Source organism: Ochotona princeps, chromosome 2 (genome assembly GCF_030435755.1).
Source record: "Ochotona princeps isolate mOchPri1 chromosome 2, mOchPri1.hap1, whole genome shotgun sequence".
NCBI classification, from domain to species: Eukaryota; Metazoa; Chordata; class Mammalia; order Lagomorpha; family Ochotonidae; genus Ochotona; species Ochotona princeps.
In genome coordinates, this window is record NC_080833.1 from 26,863,118 (window position 1) to 26,875,682 (window position 12,565).

Below are 12,565 nucleotides of genomic sequence, written 5' to 3' on the forward strand. Positions count from 1 at the left end.
TGACATAGTCTCTTCATGGTTAGGTTTCTGAGATCAGCAGTTCAGTTGGAGGGATCTCCAAAGAAACTTCATCTGAGGTGATCCCAGACCTGATTCTTGTATGTGCTTGCCAGTACATGGTCCAGCACAGCCTGTCGCCCCAGTCAGCTTATACACTTGCTGGTCATTGCAGTTGCTGGGTCAGTTCTGTTTCCAGCCCTGTCTTCCACTGGTACCAATGGTACCAATCCTGCCCACTTCATACTGGGCCCTTACACAAACCAGTAGGAGCTGCAGCCTAGTCGGAGCGACACTCCCCAAAACCCCCACCAGGCCTGCCCCCTGTCCTGGTTCCCATGCTTACCACTATGTACCGCAGACTTGTTCAGTCTGTCCCACATCCCATTTAGCTCTCATACATGTCAGTGAGCATTGAAGCCTAGTTCAACCCAACCAACCCCACTATCCAGTCCACACACATACTGGTGAGTGCCGTTCTGTCTAGCCACCCCTGCTCCTGTTCTGGTTTTTGTGCTCTTCAGTGGGCATGGTAATCCAAGAGGGAGGAGCCCAGTTTTTCCCTACTGGGCCACTCCCACTCCCTGATTATACACTCTCCAGGTGGTTCTGGAGTTTAACTTGACAGATTTAGCCCCCAGTGCCAGGCTCTGCCAGCTGATGCTGCAGCAAAGCCCAACCAATCCTCACCCACTCTAATTTTTGCTTGCACCAGTTGGAACAGTCAGCCCAACCTGGCTTTTCCCTGATTTAACTCACGTAAGGCCCACAGGTGTTGTAGCTGTGCCTGGTCTGTTCTGCCCCCATCCCAACGGAGACTCTCCAGTGGGAGTGGTTGTCCAGCAAGGGAGCCCACATTCCCCCTGCCAACTTTGCCCCCTCCCTCCCTGGTTCTCACATGTGCTGGTTGGGAGCTGCAGCCACATCTGATACGGCTCAACTCGGCATTCTGTAATGTACACTGGTTTGTGTTGCGAATGAACCTGGTCCAACCCACACTCTATTCTGGTGCTCGGATTCGCCAGCAGGCGATGTGAACTGGTTCAGCCTGTTCTTCCTCCAACCTATGCCAAATGTATGCTGGTGGGTATCTTTCTCTGGCCTGGTCTGGGTTGCTCCCTGTCATGGTTCCTGTGCTCACCTGCAGGGACCATGACCCAACAGAGGAGTTTCTCAAGCTGCCCCATCAGAACCTCTCCGTATGCCAGATCTTGTGCATAGTGGTGGTTCCATGGGCCAGCCCTCCTTGCTGGCCTTCAACCCATTCTGGTTCTTACTGTTGGATGTTTCAGCCCAGCCAAGGCTTATCCATACCCAGACACTGCTCACACATGGCTCAGTAGGGGTAGAGACATAGCCTAGTCCGTCCTACATCTACCCAGGTTCTCCAGACCACCAGATGGTGCTGGCACAGGACCATTTTTTAAGGCTGAATAGTATTCCATTACATATAATAATACTGCATATGCTTTTGTCCACTTACCTATTGATGGACACTTGTTTCCATACCCAGCCATTGTGAAAAATGCTACATGAACTTGGAAGAGCAGATGTCTCTTGAAGATGACAGTTTCAGATTTCCCTTGGAGGTAAACTCAGATTGCTGAATCATATGGTAGTGCTATTTTTAATTTTCTGAGAAACCTCCACCACTGTTTTCATTACGACTGTACTAAGGGTTTATTTGCTTGTTGCCAGTAAAATGTGGTACTGCTCTGACAAATAAGAAGAAAAAAAATATTCTACAGAGCCCTTACTTACATTTCTTTTATTATTTTTGTAATTTTGAGTTTGCAACCTTTGAATTGGTGTACTTAGCTAAACAAAACAATATTCTCTTCTGCAGCATATCAAATGCAGAAGAAACACGTAACAGGGATCTCCGTGTTTGAGGACAGTTTCCCTGAAGGAAGAGGCGGATGGGAGTTGGGTGAAATTGGCAGGAGAGACAAGCATGGAAACTGTTAAGAAAGGGAGTGATTTTATTTTCTCCAGTTGTGATTTGTTTTGATAATAATGTTAATGGTAGTTAATGCATTTGAAACTTTCTAATTAAACTTGCTGGATTTTGCCAATGTAAGACTTTTTTTTTAAAACATTTCAACATTTCTGAATGGAAAGATATCTCTTTTTTTTTAAGATTTATTATTTTTATTTTTATTGGAAAGGCAGATATACGGAGAGGAGGAGAAACAGAGGAAGATCTGCTGTCCGATGATTCACTCCCCAAGTGACCGCAAAGGCTGGAGCTGAGCTGATCCAAAGCCAGGAGACTCTTCCAGGTCTCCCACGCGGGTGCAGGGTCCCAAGGCTTTGGGCCATCCTCCACTACTTTCCCAGGCCACAGGCAGGAAGCTGGATGGGAAGCAGGGATGCCGAGATTAGAACCGGCGCCCATATGGGATCCCAGTGCGTGCAAGGTGAGGACCTTAACCACTACGCCATCGTACTGGGCCCTGAATGGAAAGATACCTTAAAATTCATAAATTGATAGATTTTTTTAATATTCATATTTTATTTATTTGAAAAGCAGAATTTGAGAAATACACACACAGACACAGAGAAAGAGGTCATCTGTCCACTGGGTCATCCCAAAATGGCTGCAAAAGCCAGGAGTCCATAGGGCTTCCTCCAGGTCTCTGGTCTTCCAGAGTGAAAAGTTCACACTTAATTTGCTTTCTTTGTAAGTAAAACAGACTCCCAGTAAATAATTCATTAATCACAATTACAGCTTATTTTATGATCTTCTTCAGTTCATTTCTAACTAAAATTAAGAAATAATTTTATTTTATAATATTCTAATTAGCCATTTCAGAAGTAGATTAAAACAGAACACATTGGGCCTAGTGCAGTAGCCTAAGAGCTAAAGTCCTTGCCTTGCACACACCAGGAACCCATATGAGTGCCAGTTCTAATTCCAGAGCCCCACTTCCCATCTAGCTCCCTGCTTGTGGCCTGGGAAAGCAGTCAAGGACTACCCAAAGCCTTAGAACCCTGCACCCTTGTGGGAGACCAGGAAGAGGCTCCTGGCTCCTGGCTTTGGATTAGCTCAGCACCAGCCATTTTGACCACTTGGAGAGTGAATCAACAGACAGGTCTTCCTCTCTGTCTCCTCTGTCTATATATCTGACATTCCAATAAAAATAAAAAATAAATCTTAAAAAAAAAAAAGAAAGAACGTTTTTAGGAAGTATAATGAGAGTTACCAGAGGATTTAGGCAGGAACTTTGTTAACATTTGGTCAAGCAAGGCAACTAAAAATGGGTCAGACTGGCTCAGGCAGTCTGTCCACACATTAGAAAAACAGTGTAAGGACTTGCTTCTTATGATGGTGGCATCTGATATCAGAATGCCAATTCAGAGACTGGCACTGTCACTCAACAAATCCTCCTCCACCCTAAGGCCCCAGAATCCCTTATGAGGGCTAGTTCATGTCCCAGCTGGTCCACTCCCTATCTAGTTCCCTGCTTATGGCCTGGGAAAGAAGCAGAGGATGGCCCAATTCCTTGGGCCTCTAAACCCACTTGGAAGACCTGGCAGAGGCTCCTGGGTCCTGGCTCCTGGCTGTGCATCAGCTCAGCTGTGGCCATTGTGGCCATTTGGGGAGTGAACCAGCAGATGGAAGATCTATCGCTCCTTCTGTCTATAAATCTGCATTTCATGTAAAAAAATAAATACATCTTTTTTTAAAAAGTCCCAGCTTCTGCATATTTCCCATCCAGCTTTCTGCTAATGCTGGGAAGGCAGCTAAAAGATGCCCCAAGTCCTTGGGTTTCTGCCATCCATGTAAGACACTAGGATAGAATTTCTAGCTTTTGGCATAAGTCTAGCCCAGACCTGGCTTTGTGAACATTTGGAAAGTAAGCTTGTAGATGGAAGATTTCTCTTTATTACTCTGCTTTCAAATAAATTCATAAATAAATCTTTTTTTAAAAAAAAAAGGTAGGGAAAGAAATAGATAGATAGAAAACGGTATGATTAAGATCTCGGTGTTAGCCTTTATCCTACCTCATTCTTGTTTCATGCCATTTCAGTCTGGTTGGGTGTACCCTTGACATTTTGGGACAGAGTGATCTAGAGATCACAATGCAGTATCAGCCCAGGGAATTCCTTTTGTCTTGCTTCTGTGTTATTCTGTTTGCTTTTCTACACTTGCCCCTCTTTTTTGTTTAGTTTTCAGATGCCTCATAGGAAAAAAGTTCAAATCGCAATAGCTTACATATTACAAAATTATTACCAGCAAATTTCAGTTATGCGTCATCTGAATTTCCATGTTGAGATTTTCTTTCTTTCAGACACTTAACAGCATTACTCCAGGTTTTTAAATAGCTATATTGAGATTTGTTTAATTCATATATTATAAAAGTCATCCATCTTAAGTATATATCCATGATCTTTGTATTTTCTTGGTTTACATTCTAAAAAGTTTACTCAGCTTCATGTTCTAACCCTTTTTTTTGGTTTTTCACTGCTGCTGTTTGCTGAATTTTATGTTTTTATGGCATAGTTTCAGTCTCTAGCTTAGTGAGCACACTATTTTGTGGCTATTGTACATCCTCACACTGCACCAGAATTCCTTTTTGTTTGTTTTTCTCTCTCTCTTGTATAGATGAGGCTTTTCGTCTGAGTTTCCTCATAGGTGACTTTAGTGGTCTAAAGTTGGAGAATTCTCAATCCTTTCATCTCCTCTTAGCTGATTAAGTTATCCATTGGTGTCCATAGGGTAGCATTCTGGTTACCTATCTTCTGGAAGTGGAGTTGGTGATTCTGGCTGGTAGAACTTCTGAATTCAGTGTTCAGTGTGTTTACTGTCATTTACTCCTTTGTTTTTGGTACTGTTGAGAGAGTGTGTACAGAGGGCTTTTATTGTACTTTTTCACAGCATAAATATTTCAGATTTATGCAAAGAAGGAATTCTGCAGCATGGAACTAGACACGAGATCTAGGGTCCTATCTGCTTCTCAAACTACAACCGCCCCCATCCTTTGCCCACCAGCATCAGAGGTACCTGGCACTGCCACTTATGCCTTTTGAAGGGTCCATAGTGCAAGTATAGTGGTTCTTGATACCATTTTCTTGGATCTGTTTTGTCAGTTACAACTTACCCACTTTCCATCTTCCAAAACATTGATGATTTTCCTATTTTGTTCTCACCTCCTTCTATGTTTATTCTCTTTTTTTGTTCTTTTAATTTCTTAACCATAGTTTAGTGAACTTTGGGAAACAGTGTAATGAGATGCTCATGTTTCATGCACTGTGTTAATCCAGAATCTGCTCTTAGGGGTCAGCTTTGGTGTCTAAATTCTAAGCCAGAAAAAAAGAAAATCTCTGATACAGTAGATACTTAATAAGGTTAAAGTGAATAATTAAATCCTATTTTATTTTACTTATCGTTGCATTTCAAATTGCCCCCAAACTTAGTGATTCAAAGTAACAATAAACGCTGACACATAGCTTTTATGAGTTAGGAATTGACAAGAGCCTTATCTGGCTAGTTCTGATTCATGGACTCTCATGAGAATGCAGTTATCTGATGTCCTTACTGGAGCTGGGAGCATCCAGTTGCAGGATGATTCACTCAGTTAGTAATGAGTTATTTCTGGAATCCTCATTATTTTGCCGTGAACCTCTCCATGAGCTGGTTGTCTACACAGACTTACAGCAAACTTTTCCAGTGCAAATAATCCATGAGAGAGCAAGACAAAAGCTGTAAGAGCACTAAGACCTGGCAGCGAAAATTACAGTCTACCGTTTCCATAGTGCTCTGTTGGTTACAGCGATCAATTATGTTCATGTGAAACAATACAAAACTGAAGCCTGTAAGTCGAGGGTTATTTGGAACCATCTTGGAAGCTGACAGCTATAGAGTTTCCATCTTAAGCTAACTGGAAAAATTAAAATTAAGCACAAAGTAAGTAGAAGATTAATACTAAAAACTCAGTAAAAATTAACTACTGCAGAAAAGCACTGAAGTCAACTGTTTCTTAAAGAGTAATTAATAACTCCAGCTGTAGGCAACTACCTAGGCTTCCTTGTACCCAGGTAAATGTTACACTTCTGGGAGAAAAGCAGCCAATAGCTGGCAGGCATTCTGGCCCTGGTTCATGCCAAATTTGTGTTAACTGTACCACTATGCCATTATAGTTGCCTGTTCTTTTTTTCCCCTGGAAATATTTGGGGAATGCCAAGCTGGAACATGCCACCCTGAGGACCAGGCCAGGAGGCTGGAGGTAGAACTGTAGATAGCCAGGGAAAGGGGTCTGGGGATGCATTGGAATGGGAGCAGCTGAGGGCATGTTTGACAGGTGAGGAGTGACTTCTGAGGTAGTCCATGCACTGGACCACTGCAATCGCAGATGGGTGAGGAAGCTGAGACCAGGTGATTTAGAGGGAGAAAACTGCAGGGCATCTCAGCCAGGACAAGGCATCTGCTTATGTGGGAGACCCGGACTGAGCTAAATTAGCATTACCCACCACCCATTGGCACATGCAAAAGCTGGGGCTAGGAGGTGTGCCTGGCTGGGCATCCTGTCATGTGTGTTGGAGCAGAGATTAGATTGTGAATGCAAGAAATCAGATCTAGGGGCAGATTCTGTAGGGGACTTATGGACTTACCTCTGTGCAATTCAGCACTCGCTGATTTGTGCAGAGTGTTGGGGGTGGCAATGGGCCAAGCAGGTTAGACCACAGAACTCACCAGACACTCACTGGAGTTGAGACTAGGAAGAGACCAGACTGGGCAAGGTTGCTGCACCTACTGGTACACGCAAGAGCCAGATTGGGTAGAGACCAGCAGGACTAGGCCACAGCACCTGCTGGCAAGTACTAGGACTGGATACAAGTCATATCAGACTGGAACACAGTTCTCCCTGGTGGGCACTGGATCTGGGGGATCTGGGACTGGGAGTAGCCCTAGGTAAGGGAACTGTGGGCACTCCCTGCTAGGCTGCAGCTCCCATTAGTGAGTGTGAGAGCCATGGATAGGGTAGCACCAGACTGGTGAAGGCAGTACACGTCTGCATACACGTGGGCTGGGTCTGGGGCCTGGTTGGTCTGAGCTAAGCCACAGTACCCATGAGTGTGCATGAAAACCACAGCACATGCCAAAAAGTCAGGGACAGGCCTGGTGGAGGTTATTAGGGATCACCCCAACTAGGCTGCAACAGCTGCTGGTATCCTTAAAGACAAGGGGCTGAGTTGGGCTGGACTGGGTTGAGCTAAGCTGAGCTGTAGCACCCATCAGTTTGCATGAGACATAGGATTGGGAGCAGAACTGACCAAGCAGCTGCATCTACCAGTATGTGCATTGGCTGATGCAAGTGACAGAACAAATCTGACCCTTCACTGGCAGGCACACAAAAGAGTCAAGTCTGAGGTCACCCCAGGCAGGGTTTCTTGGAGGATTCCCCAGCTAGACCACTGGACTCAGTTGCCGGCCACAGTGAAAATCCCCTTTGGGACCTGCAGCCACATGGGAAATGAGGAAGAAGCTCCTGGCTCCTGGCTTCGGAATGGCTTCTGGCTTCAGCTCAGCTAGACTCTAACCACTGTGGCCACTTCTTTCCAAAGAAGATGAGTAAATCTTTTTTTAAAAATAAACAAACACAAACTCTAGAGATAAAGGCAGATTACTAGTACTAGGGAAGAGAGACATCACTAAAGGTCTTTCAGAATTAAAGAGAATGAGGAAGCGGCAGGCATTGTAGCACAGCGAATTAAGCCACCACTTAGTATGTGCCCATTCCGTATCAGAGTACTGATTTGGGCCCCAGCCATGCAACTTCTGACCTCAGCCTGGCCCATTCCTTGCTACTGGGGAACTTAGGGTGGTGAAGCAGCAGACGACGATCTCTCTGTGTCATTCTGCATTTCAAGTAAATGAAAAGAAAAAAATTTAAAGCATATGCAAATAAGGAAATGTTATGAACAACTTATACAATATAATTTGATATTTTAGGTGAGACAAATTCTTTGACAAGTACAGGTTTATTGAAATTGACTCAGGTGGGGTCTCAATAACCCTGTGTCAAAGAAATTGAACCATTATTCCTTTGCACTGTGACAACTCCAGTCCCAAATGACTTCGCCTGAAAGTTGTATCTTAACTTTTACGAATAATGTATTACCAGCCTTTCATGAATTCTTTGAGAAAATAGAAAAAATGCTTTCAAACTCATCTTTCAGACTATGTCTGTGGCAGACATAGAAGCCTCTCAACAAAATAGAACATAAATTTTGTTTTTTCTTACCTGTTATAGTCTGCTATCTTAATGGTTAAAGTTTTAGTTTTCATACAATGAAAAACAAAGTGAATAACCCTGATGTCTTCCTCATGGAAAATTCTTGCATTCAACCTCTGCAAGGAATTAATTTGCATTGGCAAAATGATTCTGCCTACAGTTAAAACCCCAGTAGGTCATTGAGAAAATGACATGAGTAGCCACTTCTTTAAAAATAGGAAAAGGGCTCTGTGGTACTGCTGGTATGTTTCAGTACAGGTACCTTGCAAATCTTTACTCCAAAGCTGCGAGGTTTACAGATAAATGAATACAAGCTCCAGAGAAGTGGTAACCAGTAAGTATTTAGATCTACTTGGGTTTTTTTTTATTATTCTAACATGGCTACCCATTAAAACATTAAGCCAAATTGAAATAATAAACATTCAATAATTAAGTTAATAAGTTAAAGGATACATTTACTAAGAAACAAAAATATTTTTGCCAATTATTTGTAAATAAACCTAATAAAAACAAGACATGAGTTTTAGACTATATTATAAAACTTTAATGGCTTTAATAGAGTCAGGTATGCAGCGCTCATGAATTGAATGACTATCTCACTGGTATTCTGAAAATATAGTTTGTATCAGTAAATCTTTCCTGATTTTGTATTTATCTAAATATTGGATGGTTAATACATTCTTTCCCCAGACTCCTCTGTAGAAATATGTGCATTTTATTTCTCCGAATTCTAGTGTCTGTCCATTCATTTGAATTTTGGAATGTGCTCTAGCTTATCCATTCTATTGATGGCATCTTTAGGCTATTTCCATTGTTTCTGCTTTCATACGTGTGCTGCCATAAACATTCTTACTTATGTCTCTTCTTGCAAAGTGGGATTTTTCTAGACTATATAGTCCAGCATAGTGGAATTGCTGGGTTAAAAACATACACATCTTCAAATTATATATTATAATTTGCTCTCCTGAGAGACTAATTAGTTGATATTTAAACAACCTAAGATCTTTCATTCTTCCATTGGCTTGTCAGTGTGTTTTAACAGTTGAAATTTTCTGCTAACCTTGATTGATATAAAATGGAAGAATGGATTTTTGTTGTTGTTTTGAACCAGAGAAAGCATTCCTGTCCATATTTCAGTCCCCAGATGCCCACAGCAGCTGGACATGGGCCGGGACCAAAAGGTGGGAATACAATCCATGTGTTCTACATGGATGGCCCATACTCAGTTCCAGGAGCTAGAGGTAGGAATGAAATCCCAAGCACTCTAGTATTCCAATTTGGCCTGTGGCCATCTTAACAGCTCTTTTAATCACTAGGCTAAATTCTTGTCCCAAAATATTTTTAAAGGAGAGTGATTCAAAAAGTTCATGGACAGACCGACATTGTGGTGCAACAGGTTAAGCTGCCACTTGCAGTACTGGCATCCCACATTGGAATGCCAGTTTAAATCTCTGCTTCATGCTAATGCACCTGAAAATGCAACACAAGGTGGCCCAAGTACTTGGGCCTTGGCCACAAGAATGAGAGGACAGAATGGAGATCCTGACTGCTGGTATCAGCCTGACCTAATCCTAGCTATTACGGACATTTCAGGGGTGCACTAGCCGGAGGAAGTATCTCTCCCTCTCTCGTTGTCTATTTGCCTTTGAAATACTAAGCAAGCTTTTGAAAGTTTGTGATAAGTAGGATTAAGGGAAGTTTATTTTGATACAAAAAGGTTTTTTGGAATCCATGTACATACATGGAGTCCTCAAAAAATGGAAAATGTCTATTATGGAAAAATTATGCATGTGTTTCGTTTTTTTTGCCCCCAAGTAAACCTGTTTTGTTTACTTATTTGAGAGATAGATTTGCAAAGAAAGACAACTTTTTTTTTTTTTGAAAGACAACTTTCATCCACTGGTTCACTCCCAAAATGCCAGCAGTGGCTAAGACTAGTCAGCTCAAGTTAGGAATGAGGAACTTAATCTAGGTCTGCCATGAATATGGCAGCAACCCAATTACTTGAGCCTTCATCACTAGCAACTAAAATATGCATTAGCGGAGCAGGCACATATCAAATACAGATAATCCAATATTGGATGTAGATGTCCTAGGAGTATTTTAAGCATTAGACTGGATTTTCATCTCTTTCACACACGTTTTGAGGTACTCTCATATCTATTTCCTTAATTACAAATATTATTAGTGAAAATTTACATACTTGAAATTTGGGTGTTCTATGAAATGTCTGCTATATCTGTTGGCCTTTTTAAACATAATTATTTATTTGTTTGAACGGCAGGATTCACTTCTCAAATAGCTGCAGTGACCTAGACTGGGCCAGGATGAAGCCAGGAACCTGGACCTCCATTCGCTTGTTCCACATGGGTGGCAGGGGTCCAGCCCAAGTACTTGGGCCATTTTCCACTGCTTTCCCTACTATGTTAGTGCAGCACTGGATCAGAAATGGAGCAACTATGACCCAAATGAGTGCTCAAGTGGGATGCTGGTATCAAAGACAGTAGCTTAACCCACTATGCCACAATGCCATCCCAAGGTGCCTTTTTTTTCTTTTGCTTTATCTTGTTTTTTGGGGACTCTTTATATATGCTAGATAACTAATTATTGTATGTATTGTACATACCTTCTAATATATAGCTTCTTTTTTTAAAAGTTTTCTTTGTGGCATTTTTTTTCTTACAGTTTTTATGATTTGTAGTTTCTCACTTGAATTCTTTACCTCCAGTATCATATTCTACATTTTGTAATATTTATTTTCTTTTTCATATTTAGTTATTTGAATTGGTACTTGTTTTTGTTTATGCTATTAGGTAAGCTTTCAAATCTGTTCATTTGTGTTTTTAATCTCATAGCCCCTTAATTTGAATAGGATTAGAAAAATCTTGATGAATAAGAAGGCAGGTCTTATTCTAGAATTTTTTTGTTGGGACTGGCACTGTGAATAGTGAATAAAGTGTGGCCTGCTGTGCTGCCATCACATATGGTTGAGTGTAAGTCCTGGCTGCTCTGCTTCCCATCTGACTCCCTGTTAATGCACCTGGGAAACCATCAGAGATGGACCAAGTCCTTAGGCCGCTATACTGCTGCGGGAGACTTGAATGAAGCTCTGGCTTTGGCCGTGGCCCATCCAGAGTCAGGTGGCCATTTGGGGAGTGAAACAGTGGATGGACGAGTTCCCTCTGCCTCTCCTTCTCCCTCACTTCAAATAAATGAGGGGGTTTTTTTATTAATTATATTCACTATTCTTGTTTCATTGTTGTTTCAGTTTTATTTAGAATATCAGCTTCTTAAATTCCAAGGGGGTGTGAAGGTTGCTTGCTTCCTGTTCGTATTTTGACCAAAATTGTTTAGCATATTCAGATTCATTTGTGGTAATTTATATTAATAGGGTATATTACTTTGTTAATTTAGCTCTTGTGTAATATCTTTCAGTGATTCAAATACTTGTTACTCCAGTACTCCAATACATCTTTTGTTTACACTTTATCCTAGTGCCTTGTGTTTTTTATTGGGATTGTAAATGTTATCTTCTTTAAATTACATTGCTAATTCAGAACTGTTGAACTATCAAAACCACTTGAGCAAGACCCTCGGAGCATGCCCCACATTTGGGACCTGGGATGGGTGGGAGACTAGGTGGGACTTCTCCCTTAAAACACCCTTTTACATTAGATATATTAAGGAAACAATACGGAACTAATTGTTTTGCCCATCTTCCTCTAGTGCTTGAACCTTTTTACCCTAATTATGTCAAGATTGTCAAAAATAAATAAATAAATAAATAAATAAATAAATAAATAAATTACATTGCTAGTGTATAAGAATAAATTTATTTTTTTCGATTACTTTTTTTTTATTGTTGACAATCTTTACATAGTTAATTATGGTATAAAGTTTCAGGGGGTATAGGGAAGTGGGTAAGACTATTATGTCCATATTGTTTCCTTCATGTATCTGAGGTAAAGGGGGATATTGAGGGAGAAGCCCCACCCAGTTTCCCACCCGCCCAAAGTCCCGGATGTGGAGCATGCTCTGAGATATTTGCTCAAGTGGTTTTAATAGTTCTGCAGTTATGGATCGCTGCCAGTCTCACCACTCCCAGCTCGATGAGGTCATTGAAGAATCCGCTGATTGTCACAGTCTATCATAGAGTCTTCATTTGCCCAGTATTTCGCTGCCCAACATATAGCTGAGGTGGTTGATTGATTTGTTCTGTCCTCTGTCTTTTCTTGGCTAGGGTTCTGAGTCCAGCAGTTCGATTGGGGAGATCGCCAAAGAAACTTTGAGGTATTCCCAGATCAGATTCTTGTATGTTCTAGTAAGCA

The 12,565-nt window shown here is 41.6% G+C and overlaps 1 protein-coding gene across 3 annotated transcripts in view; it reads left to right on the forward strand.

Annotated features, from left to right (window-relative positions):
- The window catches only part of AGO3 (argonaute RISC catalytic component 3), a 126,973-nt gene that overhangs the window by 62,080 nt on the left and 52,328 nt on the right, over window positions 1-12,565 (forward strand). The window contains exon 1 of one of the 3 annotated variants that reach the window (XM_058678838.1): window positions 1,558-1,586. The exons of the other annotated variants lie outside the window; for them this stretch is intronic. The gene's annotated coding sequence lies outside the window, so the exon portion shown is untranslated. Of the gene's footprint in view, window positions 1-1,557; window positions 1,587-12,565 lie in introns of those variants that run through there. 3 annotated transcript variants of the gene reach the window in all.